Source organism: Pleurodeles waltl, chromosome 11 (assembly GCF_031143425.1).
Source record: "Pleurodeles waltl isolate 20211129_DDA chromosome 11, aPleWal1.hap1.20221129, whole genome shotgun sequence".
Taxonomy (NCBI): Eukaryota; Metazoa; Chordata; class Amphibia; order Caudata; family Salamandridae; genus Pleurodeles; species Pleurodeles waltl.
The window spans coordinates 834077685-834103962 of NC_090450.1; positions in this window are offsets into that span (position 1 = coordinate 834077685).

The window sequence follows — 26278 nt, forward strand, 5'->3', positions numbered from 1 at the left end:
GATCCTGATAGCCAGGCCTCAGTGCTCATAGTGAAAACACTATGTTTCAGTATGTTTGTTATGTGTCACTGGGATCCTGCTGGTCAGGACCCCAGTGCTCATAAGTTTGTGGCCTATATGTATGTGTCACTGGGACCCTGTTACACAGGGCCCCAGTGCTCATAGGTGTGCATGTATATGTTCCCTGTGTGGTGCCTAACTGTCTCACTGAGGCTCTGCTAACCAGAACCTCAGTGGTTATGCTCTCTCATTACTTCCAAATTGTCACTGACAGGCTAGTGACCATTTTTACCAATTTACATTGGCTTACTGGAACACCCTTATAATTCCCTAGTATATGGTACTGAGGTACCCAGGGTATTGGGGTTCCAGGAGATCCCTATGGGCTGCAGCATTTCTTTTGCCACCCATAGGGAGCTCTGACAATTCTTACACAGGCCTGCCACTGCAGCCTGAGTGAAATAACGTCCACGTTATTTCACAGCCATTTTACACTGCACTTAAGTAACTTATAAGTCACCTATATGTCTAACCTTTACCTGGTAAAGGTTAGGTGCAAAGTTACTTAGTGTGAGGGCACCCTGGCACTAGCCAAGGTGCCCCCACATTGTTCAGAGCCAATTCACTGAACTTTGTGAGTGCGGGGACACCATTACACACGTGCACTACATATAGGTCACTACCTATATGTAGCTTCACCATGGTAACTCCGAATATGGCCATGTAACATGTCTATGATCATGGAATTGCCCCCTCTATGCCATCCTGGCATTGTTGGTACAATTCCATGATCCCAGTGGTCTGTAGCACAGACCCTGGTACTGCCAGACTGCCCTTCCTGGGGTTTCACTGCAGCTGCTGCTGCTGCCAACCCCTCAGACAGGCAGCTGCCCTCCTGGGGTCCAGCCAGGCCTGGCCCAGGATGGCAGAACAAAGAACTTCCTCTGAGAGAGGGTGTGACACCCTCTCCCTTTGGAAAATGGTGTGAAGGCAGGGGAGGAGTAGCCTCCCCCAGCCTCTGGAAATGCTTTGTTGGGCACAGATGTGCCCAATTCTGCATAAGCCAGTCTACACCGGTTCAGGGACCCCTTAGCCCCTGCTCTGGCGCGAAACTGGACAAAGGAAAGGGGAGTGACCACTCCCCTGACCTGCACCTCCCCTGGGAGGTGTCCAGAGCTCCTCCAGTGTGCTCCAGACCTCTGCCATCTTGGAAACAGAGGTGCTGCTGGCAAACTGGACTGCTCTGAGTGGCCAGTGCCACCAGGTGACGTCAGAGACTCCTGCTGATAGGCTCCTTCAGGTGTTAGTAGCCTTTCCTCTCTCCTAGGTAGCCAAACCCTCTTTTCTGGCTATTTAGGGTCTCTGTCTCTGGGGAAACTGTAGATAACGAATGCATGAGCTCAGCCGAGTTCCTCTGCATCTCCCTCTTCACCTTCTGATAAGGAATCGACCGCTGACCGCGCTGGAAGCCTGCAAACCTGCAACATAGTAGCAAAGACGACTACTGCAACTCTGTAACGCTGATCCTGCCGCCTTCTCGACTGTTTTCCTGCTTGTGCATGCTGTGGGGGTAGTCTGCCTCCTCTCTGCACCAGAAGCTCCGAAGAAATCTCCCGTGGGTCGACGGAATCTTCCCCCTGCAACCGCAGGCACCAAAAAGCTGCATTACCGGTCCCTTGGGTCTCCTCTCAGCACGACGAGCGAGGTCCCTCGAATCCAGCGACACCGTCCAAGTGACCCCCACAGTCCAGTGACTCTTCAGCCCAAGTTTGGTGGAGGTAAGTCCTTGCCTCACCTCGCTGGGCTGCATTGCTGGGAACTGCGACTTTGCAAGCTACTCCGGCCCCTGTGCACTTCCGGCGGAAATCCTTCGTGCACAGCCAAGCCTGGGTCCACGGCACTCTAACCTGCATTGCACGACTTTCTAAGTTGGTCTCCGGCGACGTGGGACTCCTTTGTGCAACTTCGGCGAGCACTGTTTCACGCATCCTCGTAGTGCCTGTTTCTGGCACTTCTCCGGGTGCTACCTGCTTCAGTGAGGGCTCTTTGTCTTGCTCGACGTCCCCTCTCTCTGCAGGTCCAATTTGCGACCTCCTGGTCCCTCCTGGGCCCCAGCAGCGTCCAAAAACGCCAAACGCACGATTTGCGTGTAGCAAGGCTTGTTGGCGTCCATCCGGCGGGAATACACTTCTGCACGACTCTCCAAGGCGTGGGGGATCCATCCTCCAAAGGGGAAGTCTCTAGCCCTTGTCGTTCCTGCAGTATTCACAGTTCTTCAGCCTAGTAAGAGCTTCTTTGCACCAACCGCTGGCATTTCTTGGGCATCTGCCCATCTCTGAGTTGCTTGTGACTTTTGGACTTGGTCCCCTTGTTCCACAGGTACCCTCAGTCAGGAATCCATCGTTGTTGCATTGCTGATTTGTGTTTTCCTTGCATTTTCCCTCTAACACGACTATTTTGTCCTTAGGGGAACTTTAGTGCACTTTGCACTCACTTTTCAGGGTCTTGGGGAGGGTTATCTTTCTAACTCTCACTATTTTCTAATAGTCCCAGCGACCCTCTACAAGGTCACATAGGTTTGGGGTCCATTCGTGGTTCGCATTCCACTTTTGGAGTATATGGTTTGTGTTGCCCCTATCCCTATGTTTCCCCATTGCATCCTATTGTAACTATACATTGTTTGCACTGTTTTCTAAGACTATACTGCATATTTTTGCTATTGTGTATATATATCTTGTGTATATTTCCTATCCTCTCACTGAGGGTACACTCTAAGATACTTTGGCATATTGTCATAAAAATAAAGTACCTTTATTTTTAGTATAACTGTGTATTGTGTTTTCTTATGATATTGTGCATATGACACTAAGTGGTACTGTAGTAGCTTCACACGTCTCCTAGTTCAGCCTAAGCTGCTCTGCTAAGCTACCATTATCTATCAGCCTAAGCTGCTAGACACCCTATACACTAATAAGCGATAACTGGGCCTGGTGCAAGGTGCAAGTACCCCTTGGTACTCACTACAAGCCAGTCCAGCCTCCTACATGTGTGTCATATTATAGTGAACGGATATCCGCTGCGGCGGCTTTAAGTTGGCGGCCGTCAGCATTGCGATAAGCAGGATTTATCACCAATCTCATAATGAGGGCCATAGACTCCAATGCCGAGTGAAGAGGTTTCAAGTTTTAGTAGTGTCTGTGGGGTTCCCAGTGCTAAAAGATGACTAGGTAGGTGGTCTACGCAACCCCTTCCCTTAATAACAGCATATGGACCCATGGAATGGGGTTCCTAGGATCAAAAACAGTACAAAGAGGAGGTTTGTTTGCCCCTCCCTTTAAATAATATACACTGCAGAAGGGGATGGGGTCCCGTGGCCCAAAATGGGCTGGAGAGTGGGGCCCTACTCATGCCCCATCCCTATATACCTAAAAAATGTTGGTCTCCCATTTTGTTTTGCTTTTGCTACAATCCTGTGGGAGTACTGAGGTGGTATTTTTAAATTTTGGTCCAGGGGGTCCTATTGGCCCTACATGTGGCCAATGAGTACAGCGTATCCCTCCCCTGCCCCTTCATATAATTTCTTCTCAAAAAGTTCAGGACAGGGGACTAAGTCTCAGAGTCCTGCAAGGGCTGCCACATGGATGTCATTTAGGGGTCACCAGGGATTGCTGCGGCAACCCCTGACTTGCCCTTTGTGACCCCTGGGACAGCGTTTATGGCCCCTGGACAGAGCACTGGAAAAATCAATGCCAGGAGCACAGGAGTAGCTCATATTTCCTGCATCTGACTCCAACTGCGTCTTCTGCTCATTTTTATGACACTAATAGAGAATAATACTCTATTATTCACCATTACTTTAGTAAAAAGTGCAGCAGCAAGACCTGGAACATACCTTCACTACTGTTTAAGGTAAGAAAAATACAATTATTTTAAATGTATGCTGTGTGTGTGCATGTGGATGAGAGTGAATTTGTCTGAGTGAGTGTATATATGTGAGCATGTGTGTGTCTTTGTAAGTATGAGTAAGAATGAGTGAGAAAATATGAATGTGTGAGTCAGGGTAGGAGCGAGTGCAAAAAACTGAGCGAAAATGAAGGACTGCAAGTTGGGGCCAATGGCTGAGGGAGACTGAGTGTGAGTAAATTAGTGGAAGTGAATGTAAGTGAAGACAAGGGAGAATGTGTTATGCTTGCAAGTCTGATGTTGGACCAAACATGCACTTGGCAAAATGCTGGCTCTGGCATACTGGAGGCAATACTTGCCTTTGAAATACCTACTGAAAAATGCTCAAATTGTCCACATTATAGGTGAATTTTGGCATGTGAAACCCATGGAAAATGTCAGCACTGACATACTAGATAAAATGCTTGGCATAGGTGCCACCTGTTGCAAATTGCTGACACTGGCGGAAATTCTTGACATATGGGAAAACAACATGGCATGTCAAGGGGGACCCATGACAAAATGTGGTCCTCAACATACTAGACAAAAGGACCCCATAGTACATGGAGAACAGTATTAGCAAAAGTCTGGAACTGGCAAATTGCATGTAATGCTAAAGGGGTGTCCATAGCAAAATGCTGGTCCTATAAATGGAGGTAATTTTTGACATATGGGGCACACATAGAACTTTGTAAAAACATAATTGGGTCAACTCATTGGGACTGTCAGATTTCAACAGCTTGGCACACTGTGAAAGGACTTGAAATGCAGAGGCCAATTTTTAAATGTTTTTCCAGAGGAGAGAACCCCCGCTCTCCACTCTCCTCTAGAAGATATCCGACTCACTTTGCTTGCTTACTACAATTCAAGTAACTGTTCTCTTATCATATTATATCCACACCTTTACATAAATGATATCCAAAAATAGTCATTTGTTTGTGTTATATCAATAATGCAATTATGATTGAAATTCACCAATGTTAATTATTGTGATATCATATGGATTAATGTCATGTGACATCAATGCCTCACTCAATGTCCATGGGGTGCCAGTAAAACTTTTCTCATGTCGCTGGCAGCCAATTAGATCGCTTAATCCTGCAGGAGTCTGACTCACACGGGAGCGAGATGGCCCAAGGTAAAAAAAAAATCCTTAGGCCAATCAGAACGCTCCGTTTTAAAATTTGCACTCCCGCAAGACTCTTGCAGACTCAACCATCAAGATATACAAATATTTTTGAATCTTAAATTTTCAAAAACTGCTGAATGGATTTACACTAAATCACAAAATGTCTGTTGTTCTTCATCCTGTTTTTTGGTACAGGTAAAGATATTCCTCTTAATACCTTGAGTATTTTTTCTATTTTCTTTGTTGTCCTTTACAACATTTACTACAAGTCTTAACAAACACTTCCCTAAACGTTATTTTATGGATCACGAGGTAGTTTAAATCCTTGCACCTAGGGTTTCCTTTTGTTTTGTAATTTTAAGTTCTTTTTAGGTAAGTTCCTCTAACCACAACATGTTAATGTGGATCACACATTATGCTCTATTCCTAAAATGTTTTTACCCATGCAAGCTGACAGACTCAGTAATAGTTGATGTCTGAGCTGCAGCTCTATGTAAGTACCCTCTTCTAACCTTTGAACCTCAATATACATTAAAATTGTCTGTTCACGTCTTTGTTGGGACATATTAGATGATTATGACACAATGGTTATTTGTTTTCCTAGATATGGTCAGAAACTGGTTTCCTGAAAATGCTGATACATTAATGATTTGTACCCTTTTCTGTAAGTATGGTTTCAGGGCCATGTCATTACTATTTCCATATCCCTTTTGATTGAGATAGCCGCTTACTATTTTTTATCTGTCATTTTTGTATATCTCTGGATGTGGGTTATTTATTTTCTAGATAAGGTCATTGACTGATCACCTGACAACACCGACAGGACTAAGTAATTCGTCCTTGTCAATATATTACCTCCTGGCATATTTTTTATCAGCTTTTTTTAATGGTGGTTTTGGCAATCACGTTGATCTGTCAAGTCACCCTCAGTAATTTACTTTACAGTTTTGGTTTTAAGGGAGATGATTGATCACACCATCTGCTGGCATGGTACACAATTGATGAGAGCTTGCCTCGATAATTAATATTCCTATCCTGGGGTGGGTAAGTGTTGATTTTCTTTATGTTGACAAGCTTGTGAAACGTTAGAAGTGTTTACACTATTCCAGTTCTTCTACCCTTGATCTAGTACTTTCAGGAACACTTTGGTGTGTCTACTCTGCAAAGAATATTTCATTTTACTTGTTTTTTCAAAGCACAGACATTGGTTTGGGAATCTATCCTACAATTTTGTATTTTACATCCAAAATGATTCTGGATAATTGAAACACGTTATGTATAAAGTGCCTAAATATGATTCTTTCCTTAGGTGCTGCCTATTACTTGGTCCTGATGAAAACCATAAAAAAAATAATTTAGCAGGGTTGAAACATTGACAAAAGATGCAAGCAGGCAGGTTTCCTAAGAAATAGGAAGTTAAACACCACATTTTATAACTGGGTGGTACTATGAATGTTACATCCTAATCAGCTGTTGATCATTGTAAACATTTTTGTATATAGGACATGTGCACTTAACTCTCTTCTTCACTTTTACTACATTGGTCCTTTCTTTGGAGCACCATATTCATATACAATGTGTTCCTATAGATTCTTTTATTTTTGGATTCTTTGATTTTTTAAACTAATACATTTTATTTCGTCCTTTGCAATACCAAGCTTATGATGGTCTTGTACACTTGGCAATGAAGTTAGGGCTCCTACTTCCCCCAAAGGGAGAACTGTCTTAATCCCACTGTTACAGGGTTGCTACTTGTTTCTTATCATAGGAAGAGTCATGGCAAAAGGTCATATGAGGTCGCCTCCTGAGACATCATTAAGGTCAGAGGGTATGCAATGTCATTTCTGCTACACCTATCATTTTGGTGAATCAACATCCACGGACTGCCAGAAACATTTTGCTCATGCTGATGGCAGACAATCAGAGTGCTCAGTCATACAGAGTCTGGCGCTGGCAGATGTGTTGCCTGTGTCCCAGAGGAACCCCCCCCCCCCTCCCCAGGGCAAGAAAGTACTTTTTATAAAAATATTGTGGTGCAAATTGTCATCAGGGTCGTAAATCTTCAGCAATTTTTTTTTTTTTTAAAAGCCCCGTCCCCCGCTTGTTTTAATAAAACCCCTCAGAGGGTCAGGTCCCGGGGCCAAGGGAAAAATAAAGGAGGGGCGCATGGGGCCCCCTTTTATGGCATTACATAAACATAATGATGAGGGCAAGACAGCTGGGCCCGCCCGTTCTCTGGTGACTGCCAAAGCCTCAGGGCAAATCATGAAATTAATGGAGAGGGGCCTGCCTAGTCACCCTGCAGCACCTGAGACCGCCACATTCCTGAGGCGTAAATGAAATAGCAGAGGGGGACCACACAGCCCCCCCAGTGCTCTGGAGACCACCATCCCCTGGGGTCTGTACCTTTAAATTATAATGGGGAAGGTCTTGTGGACACCCCTGAGCCCTGGAGACCACCACCTCCCTGGGACTACCATTGTATTATATGCAGGGTGCATGTCCCCTGCACCCCCAGGGACCGCCACCTCTCCGGGTCAATTTATTTCACATTGGTAGGGGCGCTGCATCTCCAGTGCTGAAAAAAGATAATGAAGGGTGTCTTTTGTGGTGGCCCAGGGACCAGTACCTCCCCAGGGCAAATCTTAAGGTTTGAGAGGGACTATGTGGTCCCCGTGAGGAGCCAATAATGGCCCTGGAGACTGTCACTGCCCAGGGCCTGCTTCTGCTATGTCCCGGGATGCCACCCCCAGGACATAGCTGCTTGCTGTGACTTGACAGGAGCCTTGACAGGTCTGGCCAAGTCATAGCTAGCCCTCCAGTTCCAGTGGCTGGGAGCTGTTAAAGTGCTCCCGCCCATTGCCATTGGAAGTGGAGGTTTCTCTGTTTTTCTGCTCCAGACATGCAGGCAGGGAAATAGAGGAAACGATTGCTCTCACAGAGAGCTGCATGTTCACCAGGTCTGTAACAGCAATGCCGGCTCCCACAGGAGGTAGGAAGCCAGCTGGGACCTGAGGGGCCTTGAGGCTCTCCCCACGGTCCTATTGCACACTGGGTGCCAGGGCACCTAGTACAGATGGCTGGGCCCCAGGGGATGGGGTCCCCGGGCTGAACCTGGGACAGCGAGGGGAGCCACATGGCTCACCTCTTCCCCAAAAAATATATGTTAGTGGCCCTGCCCCGGGGGATGAAGTCTCCAGTGGCAAAATAAGCCAGGGGATGAGGGCCACGTGTCCCCCTCATTAAATTGTAGTGGGCCCCGGGGATGCATTTCCTGGAGATAATATCGGCCCCCTCTCCCATACTGGTCATTAACCCAATGAGGTAACACAAACTAACCAATAAAAAGTGCTTCAGTTGGATTCACATTATGTGCAAAACTGTGGACTCTTGTTGGATGGGCAAGCGACTGAACTTCTGTTCTGGCCACGATGCTCATTTCACAGAAATTAAACCTCAAAAGGAAGTACTTACAAACTTAAAAGCAGCAGATGCCCAGTTTGAAGCTCCACTTCTGGAAAGGACAAATGATCCTAACTCCTGGGCTTGGCAAAGGCAAAGCAAGTGTGTTTATTCGGTGATTCCATATTGAAAACTATCTGAAATCCTATGTGGAGGTGAAGGCATCTTTCTTTTTTTTTTTTTTTTTCTTTTTTTATATAATTTTTTATTGTATTATAAACACTGCAGTACATTACAAAACCAAATGGGATCAAGGTCCCGGCATTTATAAACAATTGTATATCAAAGAGTAAGAAAAAACAGACGAAATAATAGGATAATGACATTTGTACTACGAGAACATGATATACTGTTCAAATCGGACGTGCAGTGGGAAAAGGGGATCAAAAGAAATATAGATCTGGGTGAGAAATAGGGAGTAAACAAATAAGCGGGCAAACAAAGTATCGTGTCGACGGTCACTCAGGATGTGGGCAAAAAAAAAAAGGGTAAGGAAAGGAGACCAATGGGCGAGCTAGTCGTGCAGCAGGGGCTTGAGAGCGAAAGCACCTGGTTTCCCAGGGGCACAAAGTAAGTTTATCGCTGTGCCAATAACTGGGATGGGAACAGGTCAGAGAGCGCCGGTGTCGCGGGGCGCTCAACCCCAACATCTTAACCTTGAGGGTCATAACACTTATGTATTTGTATGCTCTAGGGTTGTGGATTGTCAGGGTGGCTGCGCGGTGTAAATAATAGGACGTGGGTCTCCTGTCGCCGCTTGGCTAGTTCAGGCTGGTGCCATGTATTCTACTCATGGCACATGTTGAGGGACCTACGAAAAAGGTCACCTGAAGATGCTGGGAAGGATCAATATGTAGCCTCTAGCGAGGTTAAGAAAGAGGAAAGAGAAAAGAGGGAATCAGAGTAAGGAAGAAAAGAAATGAGAGGGATAAGAGTAGTAAAGAAGAGAAAGAGAGAGAGTAAAAGACAGAGGAGGAAGAGGGGGATAGGAGAGAGATAGGGAGGGGAGAGGGGAGGGAGGAGGGGGAAGGGGTGGTGGTGTTGTGTTGTTTCCGGGTGGTTTGCTATCTTCCCACTGTGAGGAAGGGGGCCCACACCTGTGTAAATACTTGGGATCGGTCTTGTAGGTTATAGATCATTCTCTCATGCGTGGTCGTGCGGGTCATGGCTACGATCCATTCTTCCAGGTCAGGTGGGGCCTCTGACCGCCAATGGTGGAGTATACATATTTTTGCAGTAGCTAGTGCAGTATGCAGCAATCTTTTGTGTGGTCTAGAGAGGTCCGGTAGGGAGGTCGTATCGTGCAAGAGTATGAGGGAAGGGGGGAGTGCCGACGGGAGCAGCATAGATTCGGCTAGAGTGGAGCTCACAACGCCCCAGAGTGGTTAAACTGTGGGACAGTCGGTCAGAATATGTTTTATATCGCAGGACGTCTCTGGGCATCGCCAGCACTTCGCATGCAAGAGGAGCCCTGTCCTGTGTAGTTTCGCTGGGGACCAGTGCCAGTTGTGTAAGACCTTAAAGAGACAGAACTTTAAGCATGCCTCCCGAGTACCTCTGTCCAGGGCTTCCAGAACGTCTTCCCAGTCATCTGGGTCTAGGACTACTTGCAATCGGGTTTGCCATTACAAACGTAGCCTATCCGCCAGGGGCTGAGAGTACAGCTGTCGGGTGATTAGGTCATAGAGGCCTGCCATTACTCCCTTATGTTGCCCCCACTGTTGCAAATAAGCCCCTATGTGGGGCGACTGGGACCCCCGTCGGACAGCGTCACCTCCCCGGGAGATACAGTGTTTAAGTAGTAGATATCTCCATTCCTGGCTTGGCTGGAGACCGAACTCTTCCCGCAGCCTGGGGAAGGGTTTGAGCATGTCACTTTTTAGGACCTGCAAGAGGGTAAGGATGCCGGCCCTCCTCCACTGTAGCCAGTTGAGTACCTCCCCGCCTATCCGTAGACCGCTGTTGCACCATGGGGGCGCCTGGGCATGGATGAGGGGATGAACCCCAAGTAGTCTGTTGACCCTTCGCCTGGCTGTCCTGGACGCTTTCAGAATAGGATTCACCGAGGTGATGGATGGAAGATCGTCATGGTAAGGTCCCCCGAGGCCCTCATTTGCAAACAACAGCTGTCTTTCCACTGCGGTCCACAGAGGCGGGTCTGGTGCTTTTGACAATGTTTGGGATAGTTGGGACAGTTGCAAAGCTAGAGAGTAATGCTCCACCGACGGCAGCCCCATGCCCTCGTGTGAACGGCGGGCTAGGAGCTTGGCAGGTGATAGTCGCATTGGGCCCCATACGAATGATCTAATGAGCGCATCTATGCCTCATAGTGTGGAGAGGGGTACCTGTAGGGGGAGGAGTTCCAGGATGTAGGTGAAGCCGGGTGCTGTGACCATCCTGACCGCCTGCACTCGCCCCCACATTGAAAGGCCTAAATGGGTCCATTTTGCAAAGTCAAGTTTCGTCCGCGCAATGAGGGGTTCGATATTGTCCGCCACCATGTGTGTCAAGCCTGGATTAACTAGTACTCCCAAATATTTAAGGCATTTCGGCATCCAGCGGAATGGATAACCTCGGAGTGCTGCCTTTGTAGTTACTCGCAAATGGGGAAGTGCCTCACTCTTATCCCAGTTAATGCGATAACCAGAGAGGGTTGCAAATTCCTTGATGACCTCCAGTAAGGCTGGTATGGATCGTTCGAGGTCCGTGAGGGTTAGTAGGACGTCATCGGCATACAGGTAGATTTTGGAGATACCTCCAGTTAACGGTAGGCCGGATATGAGGGGGAGGATCGGACAGCTACGGCCAAGGGCTCCATCGCTAGCAGGAACAGAAGGGGGGAAAGGGGACAACCCTGTCGTGTACCTCTACGGATAGGAAAAGGGTCCGAGAGGAAGCCTCCACAGTTGGCTCTGGCCGCAGGCTGGTCATAAAGCAGCTGTACCATAGAGATAAGTTTGTCTCCCAGGCCGAATCTCTCCATAGCTGCGAACAGGTAGGGCCATTCTATGTGGTCAAACGCCTTTTCATCATCTAGAGACAGGGCTAATGCCATCTCCGGCGAGTCCCTTGCGGTCCATAGGGTATGACATAGGGTGCGCAGGTGGTTCCTAGAGGTGCGGCCTGGTACAAATCCCACCTGCGTGTGATGAATTAAGGACGGTTTTACTTTGCGCAGTCTGTTTGCCAAAACGCTTGCTAAAATGTTGATGTCTCCGTTTAGGAGAGATATGGGTTGATAGCTGCCACATAGTAGAGGGTCTCTCCCGGGTTTTGGTATAATGGCTATTGTGGCGTTATTGCATATGACCCCCAGTGTCTGTGTTTTACAGGCTTCATTCAGGGCCTCATGCAGTATATCGATCGCCTCTTTCCCTACCCACTTGTAGAATTCCGCCGGGTATCCGTCCTCCCCGGGTGATTTGTGATAGGGGAGGTCAGAGATGACTCTATCTCATTCCTGCCTGCTTATTTCCCCTTCCAGGAGACTGCGTCCCTCCTCCTTCTAAAAAGGTGACAGTCTGTGTCAGACTAGCTGTTGTTTCCGGTGTATAGAGGTGTCTGTAAAACAGCGCAAATTCATTTGCGATAGCTTGCAGGTGTGTCAGTATTTCCCCAGAGGAGGATCGGATAGCTGGGATAGCCAAAGCAGCTGTTCTTTGGCGAAGTTGGGCTGCCAGTAGTCGTCCAGCCTTCTCGCCTTGTTCGTAGTGTCTCCCTTGTAGCCTTTGCAGTGCATATTCAGCCTGGGTGGTATACAGCTCGTTGAGAGCCATTTGGGCGCGCTCTAATTTTCGGTGTCTTGGATGGGAGGGATGCGCTGTTTATTGCCTGGTAGGTCGAAAGATGTTGAGTTCCAGTGCCGCCTTTTGCTCTTTCCTATCTTTATTCGCCAATGCAGCATCTCACATGAGCTGGCCTCGTATCGAGGCCTTGGCTGCGGCCCACATGATTCGACTTGAATTTACAGTGCCCAGGTTATCCTGGGTGAAAGTGGTTGCATGGGCCTGCAATTGTAGCTTACCCTGGGGGGATCGGTAGCGATGGATTGGTAGCCTCCAGGGTTTGCGGCCCGGAGATATTAGACCCAACTGGATGGCTACAAAAATGGGAGCATGGTCCGAAAGGCCTCCCTCCAGTATGCTATTGTCAACAGTATGGACTACTGGATTGTGAGATAGAAGAAAGTAATCAAGCCGGGATAGGGTATCGTGTACCAGTGAGAGAAAAGTAAATTCTCTCTCTGCCGGGTGAGTCAGCCTCCAGTGGTCTACTAGGCCTTTGTCCGAAAGTATATCAGTCTGTAGGGCCCTGTCTGCGTTGTTACATGTGTCCAGGGGTACCGTTCTGTCCAGTACTGCGTCTCTAGCTATGTTCCAGTCACCTCCTATTACATAGCGAGATGCCCCTATCTCGGTCAGGAGTCTGTTGAGCTGTAGAAAGAAGAGGCGTTTGGGAACCGTTGGTGCATAGATGGAGCCCACACATAGTGTAGAGTCTCCAATCTTTAGTTTGACGAATACATAGCGGCCTTCAGGGTCGGTCCATGATTTGATGATCGTGAAAGGGAGGGTTTTGCGCAGTAAGATCGCCACCCCACATTTTCTTGGGGTACACTCCGTGTTGGATAGAGGTGGATTACAACTAAACAGGGTGGTACCAACCCAGTCCCGTCGTAGTTTATCCGATTCGAGTCTGTCCAGGTGTGTCTCTTGCAATAGGGCAATGTCAGCCTGTTTGGAATTAAGATAGGATAAGACTTTTTTCCGTTTAATTGTGAGGCCGTTTACGTTCCATGAAACTATCCGTAGGGGTACTGCCGGTGCCTTATTCGTGTTGGGCATCCTCCTTTCTTTTGTCGACTCACCCAGGGGTATAAGCACGTGGGGTAGGGTAGCGGAATACGGGTAGGGGTCGGGGGATGAAGGTAAGTGGGAACAGGGGTAGGGGTCTTTAGATGGAAAGAGAGGGTAGAGGAAGAAAGGAGGGGGAGAAGGCAGTAGACGTGTAGGATAGTAGGGAGAGAAAGAGAGAAAGAGGCGTATCAGTGGAAAAAGGAGAACTAATGGGAGTCTAAGAAGATAAAGAAAGAGATCAGGACTGGGGTCCCGATATCCGCGAATTTCAACCGGTGGGTCTAAAACCTAGGCCAAATGAGCATCGATACTCGGCCAGCGGGCCCCGTGCCGAGAGAGGCGGCGCACGTGAGGCGCCCAGGCCTCCCCTGCGCAGGCATCCCCGTCCGCGCACGGATCTGGGTCGTGCCCGGTGGGGGCAGGTGGCCCAAGAAGGGGGGGGGGGCTGCGTAGAGGGCGTACACCACTCCAATGGCAACCCAGATCTAGGAGTGGGATAACGTTGTGTCATTGAAAGAAAGAAAGAAAGAGGGGGGGCGAGTAAGGGATGGGAGGAGGGGCCAGAGGAGGGAGCAGAAAACAAGAGAAAGCGCGCAGCGGGTATCTGCATGTTTTTTGGGGAAAGCAGAATTGGTACCTTGGCCACATCTCTTCTGGGGGGGGGGGGAATTTTGTCATAAGGATCGTGTGCCACGTTTTTTTTGTTTTTTTTTAAAGTGTGATGATGTTCCTTTGCGCTAGGTAGGTATGTCTGTGATCTGCTCTACTCTACTCCCCCCCATCACCCATGGTGGGCCCTCCATGGCACTCACTTGGAAACCAGGGTCTTGAATCTTGAGTCTTGAGCCCCCCCTCATACCTGGTGCCCCATCCCTAATCAGGATGAACTAGCCATAAGTGGGAGTAATATGCTGATAAGATGATAAAATCATAAAATGATTCCCGCAGGTCCTAGGAGATGCACAAGACCGGTACTCCAGAGAGGGTAAATGAGGTGAGGTAGGGTTATCGTTTCCGAGAAAGAGCGGGGGCGGTACAGGGGGGAAAGAAGTTTCTGGGTCTCCGAGGGAGGGGAGGGCAGGTAGGGGCGCCCAGGGGCAAATGGGAATAAGCAAGGGCGATAAGAAGCAATCAAGAACAGTCAAAAAAGAAATTCAAAACAATCAAAGACATTCGAGGCCTATTAAAGGCACCGGCACTCGGCGTTATAGTGTCTTAGAGATGCACAGAAAACCGATACTCATCTCTCCATCTGGCCTTCTCCGCTGTAGGGCCTCTGTGGTGTTTCTACGATAGCCCATGGTTCACGATGGCGGAGCCCCGTAGGGGGACGTTGTGCCCACTTGGCCTCAGGTGGAGGGCATTGTGGGGTTCAAAGGGGATCGGGATTTATCTCTATCGGACAGCTGTGTATACATCGCCACCGCCTGTAGTACTTGACCCCTGTCGTCATAGTTTTTTGTTAGTCTCTCCAGGTCTCTCCCCCTGGTTTGGGAATCAGTAGCTGTTCTTCTGTCAGGGTCTAGTACAGTTTCTGGCTGGCCAGCTCCCAGGCCTTGGCCCTGTGCGTCCTGGGAGGGGAGGGAGGGCTGTGCCGTTGTTTCCATGGTTTGTGACGTGTCATGCAACCCCTCTAGAAACATTCTCAAGTCCTCTGGGGCATAGAAGGTCCGTGACTCCCCGTTCTTGGTGTCCACATCCTGGCTTGTTCGAATAAGCCGAATTTCAGATCTAGGTGACGAAGGCGGGGGCGAAGGGAGAGGGAAGCTCTCCTTCGTTCTGCAGTCTCTCTGGAGAAGTCAGCAGAAATCCAGAGTGGGCCTTGTGTTCGGGCTGTCTGTAGCAGTTGGCGAGCCTGTCCATGGCGCTGCATGCAGGCTATGATTGGGCGAGGGCGGCCTTTTCCATCCTGTCTCTTGGGACCGAGTCTGTGCTCCCAAGTCAATGCCCAGACTTATACTCTGTCTAAGCAACCGGCGTAATTAGCAGTGCATGGCGAGGGTGCGAGTTATAGTTACCTTAAGGCACGAGTTATAGTTACTTGAGATAACTCTAACTAGAACAGGTGAATTTCTATGGTTTTGCACATTTAAATGTGTGCCTAACTATATTCTGTTTCCTAACTATAACGTCCCTTTAACCTTTGTTTTTTTCAGTGAATTTCTATGACCATACACTCCAATGTGCAACACTCTATTACACTATGTAACACTTTTCTATACAACACAGAACTCAACTCCACTGTAGGAGATCTCACTCCAATAAACAACAGTTTACAACCTATGCTATTTCTTTGTTAATGTGTTGGCAGCCAATCAGATCTCATCACAAGATCGTGAGGGTTCATGGATTTTTCGCATCCCTATATGTATACAAATTTGGATTTTCTTTCATTTCTCAAGAGCTTCTGAATGGATTAACAACAAATAACAAAAAGAGCACTTTCTGGACCAAGAGCTACCTTTCTGCCAAATTTGGTGTAATTCAGTCCAGTGGTTAAAGTGCTGTTCCTGTTCAAAATCCATATGGAAAAATGCAAGGGGGAAACAGTTTTTTGGAATCCCCCCTTTTTCTCCGCCCCCGCTTGACAGATCACCCCAAACCTTTCCAGAGAGACGCTGCAGTAAGCGTTATTCGAAAAATGAAAAAAAGCCTTTTCTATAGAAACTAGGTCCTAAATATAACAACCTAGCAGTGACCGCTACTAGGTAATATATGTATATATATATGATCACCACTAGGTAGTTATAGTTAGGAACTATTTTCTATAGAAAAAGTATTTTTTTACTTGCCTATACCTTTGGTCCTGGTTGATGACTTTTCACAAAATTTTCCAAAGAAGTTCACCAGTCACGTTAGCTGCTGTCTGGAAAGTTTCGGGTGATCTGTCAAACAGGGGGCCAAGAAAAAGGGGGTGGTCAGCATTAGTGCAGAATCCACTGGATGTAATTACACTAAATTTGGCAGAAAGCTAGGGCCTGGGCCAAAAAACGACCTTTTGTGATTTCGTGTAAATCTGCTCGGCAATTTTAGAGAAATTAAAGAAAATCCAAATTTGTACATATAGGGATGCGAAGAATTCGCAACCCTCCCGCTCTCGTGCTGAGATCTAATTTGGCTGCCAACACTTCAACAAGGAAGTGTTGGCAGCCATTTTGGGACTCAGCTTCAGCCAAGTACCGGAAAAAAGGTTAAAAAAATAAATAAGAAAAAGGGCCAAGGTAGGGATAACCTGACCCTGACCCCTTAGCTCTGGTGGTGGGGTCCTAGAGGAATCCCCACCAGCTCCAGGGCTGAAAAGCACTTTAAAAAAAAAAGTGCCATGAATTTGCAACAAGGTCGCAAATCCGGGCACAAATTTTGAAAAAAGCAAGCACAGGCTCCTGCGCTTGTTTTCTATTACGTTCCTGGGTGAGCCAAGTCCCAGGAGCATTTCAATATTTCAATTACGAGGGGCATCCAGTCCCTCTGCAGCCCCAGGGACTGCCATCTCCCTGGGGCTCTAATGCCATTAAATGCCACTACTACTTCCCCAGGACTGAATGTGAAAATAATGCTGTGGTTCCGCCCGGCCGTCAAACAGCCCTGGGGGCCACCACCTTCCTGAGACATGTCAGGAATTGTGTGCAGGGAGAGCCACGTGCCCTCCGCCCCACAGCCCTAGGGACAGCCACCTCCACTGTGAATTCTTTAGATTGTGTGCATGGGGGAAGCAAACATTAGAGTAATGCCGGGGCAACCCTGGGGACCACCACCTCCTCGGGACAGAATGTAAAAATAATGTGGGGGGCTTTCTAGCCCCCGCAGCCCTGGAAACCACCAGCTCCTCAGGGCACACAGTAAATCCAATGTGGGGTGGATGCACAGTCCCCCCACAGCACTGTGGGCTGTGACCTCACTGGGGCATTCTCTAGACTGTGTGCAGGGGGCAACAGGGACCATCACCTCCCTGGGGCAAAGATAAAAAAAAGAAATGGGGGCCATTTCAGACCCCTGCAAGCCAAGGGACCACCACCTCCCAGGGCCCTTTTTGTTGGAGGAGGGTCCATGTGGCCCCCCTTGCGGAGCCACAGATGGCCCTGGGGACCACCACCCCACCAGGGCTGACTCCTGCTATGTCCTGGGGTGCCCACCCTCGGGACATAGCTGCTTGATGTGGCTTCACTGTAGCTTTGACAGCTGTTACCAAGCCATAGAAAACACTGCTCTGTCAAACAGCTCTCCCTCACTGTGAGCAGAGGTTTCCTCTGTCTCCCTGCCCGCAAAGGTGCAGGAAGGAAGACAGAGAATAACAATTGCTCTCACAGAGAGGGAGCTGCTGTAGCAGTGCCCTCTCTGTGACAGCAATGCTGGCTCCCACAGGAGGTGGGGAACTGGCTGGGACAGTGGGGGCCTTCAGGCTCCCCCCATGGTTCCCAACATTTTGACTGGGTGCACTAGGGGGCTGCCAGTTCACATGGCCGAGATCGGCCAATGGGAGGGGGGCTCACGTGGCCTCTTCCCCCCAAAAAATAATTAGACACAGCCCAGGTGGAGGGGGTCCCCGAGGCCGAGATCATGTAGGGTGGGCCGCATGGTCCCCCTCCCCCAAAAAAATTAAGTATTTGGGCTGGGCCCCGAGGGATGGGGTCAATGGGCCGGGATCGGCCTGGATCAGCCTGGAGGGGGGGGGCATGTGGGGATGGGTTCTTATAGGGGTTGGGTGCAGGGACTACCTACAAAGGCCAGTCCCTGCTTCCAACCCCTGCTGTGTACAGCCAAAGGCCATGCGCAGCACAAGGCTGGGTGGTTATGGGGGCTGCCAACAGGGCCAAAGTCTGTGTGCAGCACAGGGTTGTTATAGGCACTGGACCCATGGCCAGGCCTGGCTCTGCGGCCATCTGCCGCTGCGCACGGCTAAAGGGCATGTACTGTTATAGTTGGATTAAGGTATAGTAACGTATAGTAATGATATTTATTTTATTTAAAAAACATATAAATTCACTGAAAAAAACGTTATAGGGACATTATAGTTAGGAAATAGATTTTTTTTAAAACATAGATATTTCCACAAAAAAACAAAGGTTACAGGGACGTTATAGTTAGGCTCACATTCCAAACCATAGACATTCACCAGTTACAGAGTTATCTCAAATAACTTGTACCCCAAGGTAACTACTCACGCCATTTCCATGCACTACTAATTACCGGACAAATTATAGCAGCAAGTTTTTGACAAAAAATGAAATATATATATGTCAGAAATTGAATCTCTAGTTAGCAGAGGTATGCACCCTGTCCAAGTAGGGACTACACTCCTAGTGAGGGTAAGTCACAACCCATCCTAAATTGTGCTGTGCTCACCCTCTTGACACAGAGCAGGCAGAGTTAACTTAGAAGGCAATGTGTAAAGTATTTATGCAATAACTCATACAGTAACACAGTGAAAACGCCACAAAAAGTACTCACATCAGTTTGGAAAACTAGATAATATGTGTGTGAATTAAACAAGACCAAAACAGCAAAAGTCCAATATACACAGGTCAATATATTACTTTTTTAGAGGTTTAAGTAGATCTTAATCCATAGGAATCAACAGATGTATCTCTTTAGCCAAAGTACTTGGTGTGCATCAAAAACAAAGACGATACAGGCCACAGGTGAGGTGATGCACTGGAAAAGCAATGCAATGCACCAGTTCCTTATTGCTCAGAGGAGCTAATGTGTCGATTCTTTCCTCGCAGGTATGACAATGCATTGGTTTCCAGACACTCAGCCTCGGTTCCTTACTGCGGTGCAGGGTTGATAACAAATTGGCCTCTGGGGAACATCCAGATGCACTGTAATAATGGAACTGCAGTGAAATAGCCACTGCATTGATTCTGCAGACACTGCATTGATTTTTCTGCCACAAGACAGGCTCTGCACTGATTCTGCATGTGTTGCATTGATTTCTCAGCTGCAAGACAGGCATTGTGTTGATTTTTCTGGCACAGCACATTGAGGTGTGGATTTTCTCTTTTAGGCGAAGTCTTTGATAGCCCTGAGACTTCCTAACAGGAGGCAAGCTGACAAGCCCTTGGAGCTCACTTGTGGTGGGAAGGCAAAGTCTTTCTAGCAGAGTCAGGGAGCAGCAGGAAGCAGGGCAACAAGCAGAAAAGCAGTCTTTCCATAAAAGTAGTCCAGTCCTGCTGATAGAGTCCATTTGTAGGTCCAGAAGTGTCTGATTTTAGGGGATCGCAGACCTAGTACATATACCCAAATGTGCCTTTGAAGTGGAGGAGACTTCAAAGAGTGGTTTTGAAGTGCACCAGTCCCTCTTTCAACCCAGTCCTTTCTTCCAGGAGATCTGTGGGGGGGGTTATTAGCCTTTTGTGTTGGTTGAAGCCACTACCCTTTGAAGTGTTAGTGATGGCCCTGCCCAGGAAGACCCATCAGTATGCAGGTGAATGCAGATGCAGCTGACTGCCCTGTGTTTATGTCTGTCTAGGTGGAATGCACAAGAGGAGCTGTCAACAAGCACAGACCAGACATGGATTGGAGACAAGCTGTTAGGCACAGAGAGCTGTAAGCGCAGAAACATGCCTTCTTTCTAAAAGAGGCATTTCTAAAATAGTAACGTTAAATCCAGCTTCACCAGTAAGCAGTATTTCTCACTACCATTCCAACCATATCAAATATGACACTGCCACTCCTTTCAGATCGAAATTACCACTTAAAAGTACATAAGGGAATTTCCAATGCTGGCCTGTGAGAGGAGCATTCTTCACAGTAGTGAAAATGACTACCAACGTTTTTCACTACCGGGACAAGTACATATCCTGCCTTTTACATATATAGCACCCTGCCTTATGGACTACCTAGGGCCTACCTTCTAGGTGACATATGTAATAAAAGGGGCATGTAGGGCTTGGCAAGTAGTTTTAAATGCCAAGTCAAAGTGGTTGTGAAACTGCATACATAAGCCTTGCAATGGCAGGCCTGAGACATGATTAAGAGGGTACCTACATTGGTGGCACAACTAGTGCTGCACGCTCTCTAGTAGTATTTAATGTACAGGCCCTGGGCACATATAGTGCACTTTACTAGGGACTTAAAGGTAAATTAAATATGTCATTGGGTAGGAGCCAATATTGCCCCTTGCGGCCTTAGGTGACTGTAACTCGTGCCCTCTCCATGACCTTCTAATTACCCCAGATATTTCAGCACTCATGACAACTTTTATAACGTAAATAAAAAAAATCAATGAAACATTAGTAGTTACTTTATTGAAGAAAAAACTGCATGGCGAGGGCGCGATTTATAGTTAACTTAGGGCACGAGTTATAGTAACTTGAAATAACTCTAACTATAATTACTGAATTTCTCTGGTTTTATGTGAGTAAATTCAGAACCTAACTATAACATCCCTGTAACCTTTGGTTTTTTAAAGTGAATTTCTAAGGTTTTTTAGTTTATTTTTCCTAACTATACCATCCCAGTAACCTTTGTTTTTTCAGTGAATTTTTTATGTTTTTTAATGTAATTTTAATGACTATACGTTGATCCAACCATTGCCGCACACAGTCTTTAGCTGCACAGCTGAGGTTGATTGCAAGGCCTGCAGCCAACCCCTGTAACCAGCCAACCCTGCACCGTACATGGCATTTGGCCTTGCATAGTGGGGATTGGCAAAAGGCCTGCAGCAATGTCTCTGGCTCGTAATCGAGCCAACGGCAATGCTGTAAAATGCAGGGTACACCAGCACCCTTGCAATGTGTACTGTCTGCAAAGCAGACAGAGAACATTTTGAGGGTGCTGGCGAGGGGGGCCTTGCAATGTGCATGCGTAGTGCATCGGCAGTGCACCCCCCCCCCCGGGGTCCTGGGGTACCCTGCACTCGTTCTCCACCAGCATTTTCATGACAGTGCTCCCGCCATGAAATGAATGAGGTCGTAATCCCCAGGGCAGCGCTGCACTGGTGGATTAGGACCACCACCTACTGCCAGACAGCCGGGATCCCTGATCCTGGTGGAGCTGGCAGTCCCACCTCGGCCCAACCACCCGGTTTGAAATATGGTGCTCGCACTGCCGGATACGTAATGAGGGCCGAATACTGGAACCCTCAACCTTCAGTGTGAGGGTTACAGACCTTAACCACTAGTCCATATATTACTCCTTAGTGTATGGTGGCCAGGCATAACATTGCATGCAAGTCAGAGATTTTGATGGTGAAAAATACTTAAATATTATATCACTAAGAATGTTTAACATTCAAAACACTAGTAAACAAACAGACCCAGTGTGTGAGATAAGAGGATTTGACCCTTCAACCCACTGAATGACAATTCAATAGCTATATGTTTGGCCAGCCTGCAGCAGCTTAGCCAAGCTGCCTTGATGAGGTGTGAAGTGGCCTGGCTTCACACAAAGGAATGTGCTTGTGGGAGAGAATCTCCCCTCAGCAGATGGTGAGGCAGGAAGGGGGAGGGCTGCCAAACTGGTCTTCAAAGGCAGAGAAAGACATTTGGAGCAACCAGCAACACCCCCACATCCTGCAACCCCAGACAACTAGGTGCCCCCTTGATTAGATTAGGAGAGGGCAGGAGAGGGGTGTGTTTATGATTTTTAGCCACACCAGTGGGTGGGCTCAGCCAGATGTAACCTCCAAAAATCAGATTCAGCCATGTTGGATTTTTGGAGAATGTTGCCTTCTGGGATGGATTTTTGCCACACTTCCCAGGAAGTGGTCATCACAGGGGGACGACCCTGTACCTGATTGGAGAACCAGGACCCCCCTGCTTTTCACCCAGGAGCAAGGATAAAACTGGCAGACCTGCACCCACACCTCAGTTCCCTACCACATCCAACAAGGAAGAACAACAGAAAAAGAAGGACTGCCCTGCTGGACCCCTGGCCTGCACCTGGAACCTGCCCTCAGAAGGACTGCACCAGCTGCACACTTGGGCTTCACCACAAGAAGGACTTTGCCTGGCTTCAACTGGTTCAAGGAGGGACTCCCTGTTTGCTACAGGTGAACAATTGCTATCCAGAGTCCCTTGCACCAACTCCTGAAGGAAGTGACCAGCTGACCACTGTCCAGTGGCCAGTGGCCAAAAAGGAGTTTGCGCCAGGTGCATTCTGGGAGTGGTAGTCCGCACCCCCCAAGGACCATCTCAGAACTTCTGGACCCTTGGGGTGAGCTGTGGACCCCAAAAGAACCTTAAAAGAACATCTGGGTGAAGCCCCAGAAGTTTGGAGAAGATTTGAGAATTTTTGTAAAAAAGCTCCATAGAGGGACCGACCCGCCGCGGAAATTCTAGCCGGCTTGCCTCAACCGCGACCCGGCCTGATTTGGTGGTTCGTCCCGGTATAGAAAAATCTCAGAAAAAGAGACTAAGTCCGAAGGTAAAAAGTTGACTGGGACCTCCCAGCCATCGTATCCGAGAAGGGCTCCATGGACGTCGGATCAAGATCCAGGTTTACCCCGGTCGAAGGATTTTCACCTCGAAAAAATGACTAAGTCCGAAGGTAAAAATCTCCACCGAGGAATAAAGCATCGCGTATCCGGAGAAGGGCTCCAGGAGGTCGGATAGGACTGGCAGGTTCGTCCCGCTGAAGAAAATCTTCAAAATAAAGACTAAGTCAGAAGGTAACTTTTTAACCGAGGCCTCCCGCGACCTGTAGCCGAGTAGGGCTTCATCGCGGTCGGCCTGAAACTTTGACTTTGCCCCGGTCGAGGTGCAACCAGATGACCCGATTGGCGCTTTTTGTTTCTAAGCGCTAGAAAAATAATAATTCTTTAAAAATTCATATCTCCGGTTCCCTTTATCTGATTTTATTAGTTTTGGTGTCATTTTAAAGATAAAAATATAAACTATTTTTATAAATTGGTTTTGGATTTTTAAACTGTTTCCTGTGTTTTATTTAATTACTGTTTTGTGATATTTGAATGCTTTACACACTGTCTCCTAAGTTAAGCCTTGACGCTCATTGCCAAGCTACCAAGGGTTGAGCTGGGGTTAATTTACTGAGACCTAACTGGACCTAAGTGGAGGTTAGTGGCTTGTTGCTAGGTGTAGGTACCTACCTTCCCTTACCAATAACCCATTTTCCAACATTTTTGGTGGCAGCGGTGGGATCCTGTACTTGTGTTCAGTATCACGTTACAGTTTTAAGTAAAACAAATTAAAAATCCTTTAAATTGTCTTAGTGCAAAAATTGTTTAAAAAAATAATAATAATAATTAATTTTTTTAATTTGGATTAATTTCTATTATTGAATTTTTGTAATTTTTCTAAATTATTGTTTCCAATTTTTGCAAAAAGTTTTTGTTGACACAAAACTAGGGAACCATGGAGCTTGATCTGGCTAGCCTACCCACACTGGCAGTAGTCCAGCTTAGGGGGTTGTGTACTGAAAGAGGGTTGCCTGCAACCACTGACCTCAGGAAGCAAGTCCTGATCAAATCCCTGACAGCATGGGCAGAGGCCCAAGAGGTAGACCCAGGGGAAGCTCCAGAGGAGGAAGAAACAGGGGAGGGTGCTAGCTCTAACCACTCAGGGGAGGGAGGGCATCTGAGCCTAAGTGAGGATGAGGAAGAACGGTCCTCAGTACATACAGTCACTAGGGGCAGACCCAAAGCTAGTGGTGGGAAGGGGGTCCTTTCAGGAGGAGAGAACCCATCCATCAGGGAAAGAGAGCTGGAGGCCCAGCTAGCATATATAGCTCTGGAAGCAGACAAGCTGGCCCTAGAAAAGAAAAAGTGGGCAAACAAGGAGAAAAGAGATGGTGGCAGCGATAAAGAAGCTGAGGTGTCCCTGGGTGGGGTTTTTTCCCCCAGATTACCCAAGGGGGTGGTTCCTGCATATGTAGAGGGGGATGATATAGACAAGTGGTTGGAGGCCTTTGAGAGGGCACTCCAAATGAGAAGGGTTAGGCCTCAATACTGGGGTTCCCTTTTGTGGGAGTTGGTCCCCAACTCAGGGAGGGATAGGATTCTGACCTTAAGGGGGGAGGAGGCAGATTCATACCCTAGTATGAAGAGGTGCTTAACCAAGAAGTTTGGTCTAACCCCAGAGCAGTATAGAATGAAGTTCAGGGACACCCAGAAGGTCAGTACCCAGTCTTAGGATGACTTTGTAGACACCTCACTTAAGGTACTAGAGGGCTGGATTATTGGTAACAAAGTAAATACTTATGAGGGGTTATACAATCTGATCATGAGAGAGCACATCTTGACCAATTGTACCCAAAAAAGGTAACGCCAGCATCTAGTGGACTCTAAGCAGACCAACCCTAGAGAGCTAGGGGAGGCAGTTGATGAGTGGTTGAGAACCAGGGTGGTTGTCAAGTCCCAGGTGGGAGACTCCAAGAAGGGGGGGTCAGGTCCCCAAAAACCTAAGGAGGAAGGTGGTAAGCCCACCACAGAGACTCCCTCTGTACCCCAGAACCCTAAGAAGGAGGAGAGTAAATCCCACTCCCACTCTGACAAGCAGAGACAGGGAGACCCAGGGTTAAAAAAGCTCTTGGACAGTAGGGCTTGCTTTGACTGTCAGCAGACAGGACACTTCAGAGGGGATGCAGCCTGTCCAAAGAAGGTGGTTAGCACTGTGCTGTCCAGTGTAGCCATGGAGGAGGACTCCTCAGATGATGAAGTCCTCCTAGCATTGAGCTGGGAGACAGGACCAGATGGTAAGCTGGTGAGCTGGTGATCCCTGAGGGTGGGAGTAGGCACTTCCACCCCATTCAAGTGAATGGGATCCCTACCACTGGCCTGAGAGACACCTGTGCCAGTCACACTATAGTGAGTGACCGGTTAGTGACCCCAGACATGTATGTCCCAGGAGAGACCAGGAAAGTCAGGATAGCCACAGGGGAGGTCACCTCCAAACCTGTAGCCATAGTGCCCCTAGAGAGGGAGGGTATCCTTGACTGGTTTAGGGTGGTAGTCAGTACTGACCTCCCCCTAGATTGTATCCTGGGCAATGACCTCCCAGAGGTGGGTCTGGTCCGAGATGGGGCGGTCGCCCAGGGCGCCCCCCCAACCCAAAGTCCTGGGGAGTCAGTCCCTACAGTTAGGAGACAGGGGTCCCCAATAAAAGGAAAGAAGAAAAGGAAGGGTAGGCCACTCTTAAAGAGAGTTCCAGAGAGCCAAAGGCCTTCTGCCCCAGTAGGGGGGAGCACAGAGTTGGCACTGATAAGGCCTCCCCTGACCCCAAGGAAGTCCTGAGTAGTCAGGCAGCTGTCCAGATGCAGGGTGTTGCCCCCGCACTGACAGAAGGGAGAGTGGAAGGAGGGTGTCTGCCACCGGAGGTGGTAGCCCCCCACTCTAGACAGCAAGAGGGGTGCCAGGACCCCAAAGTTGCCCCTAAAGCAGCTCAGCCACCTGTCAGTGGAGAGCTTAGGGTGTGGTTCTGGGTACTGATAGCTGTCAGTAGCCTCTGCTGGGTGCTAGCCTTCCTGGCAGCACTGTACTTGGCCTGGGAGGCAGACCCCAGGGCCAATAGCAAGGTAGGCCCCCTGACCCTGTTGGTCATGGTGGGGTTGCTCAAGTGTTGGGTGACCTCTTTGGGTAAGCTAGGTGTTGCCCTAGCAAAGTTAAGAGTAGGGGAGGTGGGCACCTCACTACCCAAGTTGGCATAGAGAGAGGAGGAAGACCCCCTAGAGGGAAGTTTCAGTTTAAGATGGGTCCTTTCACTGTTGGGATGGCTTCACTACCCAGAGGGAGTGACCATGACAGGAGGATGTAAGGCAGAGTAGGCCCTGCAAAGGGACAGCCAGTTTTCTTCACTGTCTTACTCGCCTAACAAGCCAGGAAGACTCTCCCAGGGTTGGGCTGAGTCTCCTGGGCGTGTGGGCTGGGGGGGGCTTGTGTGAGAAAACAGGGCTGATTGCAGAGGCCCCCTAACTTTTTGCCCCCATTTTCTAC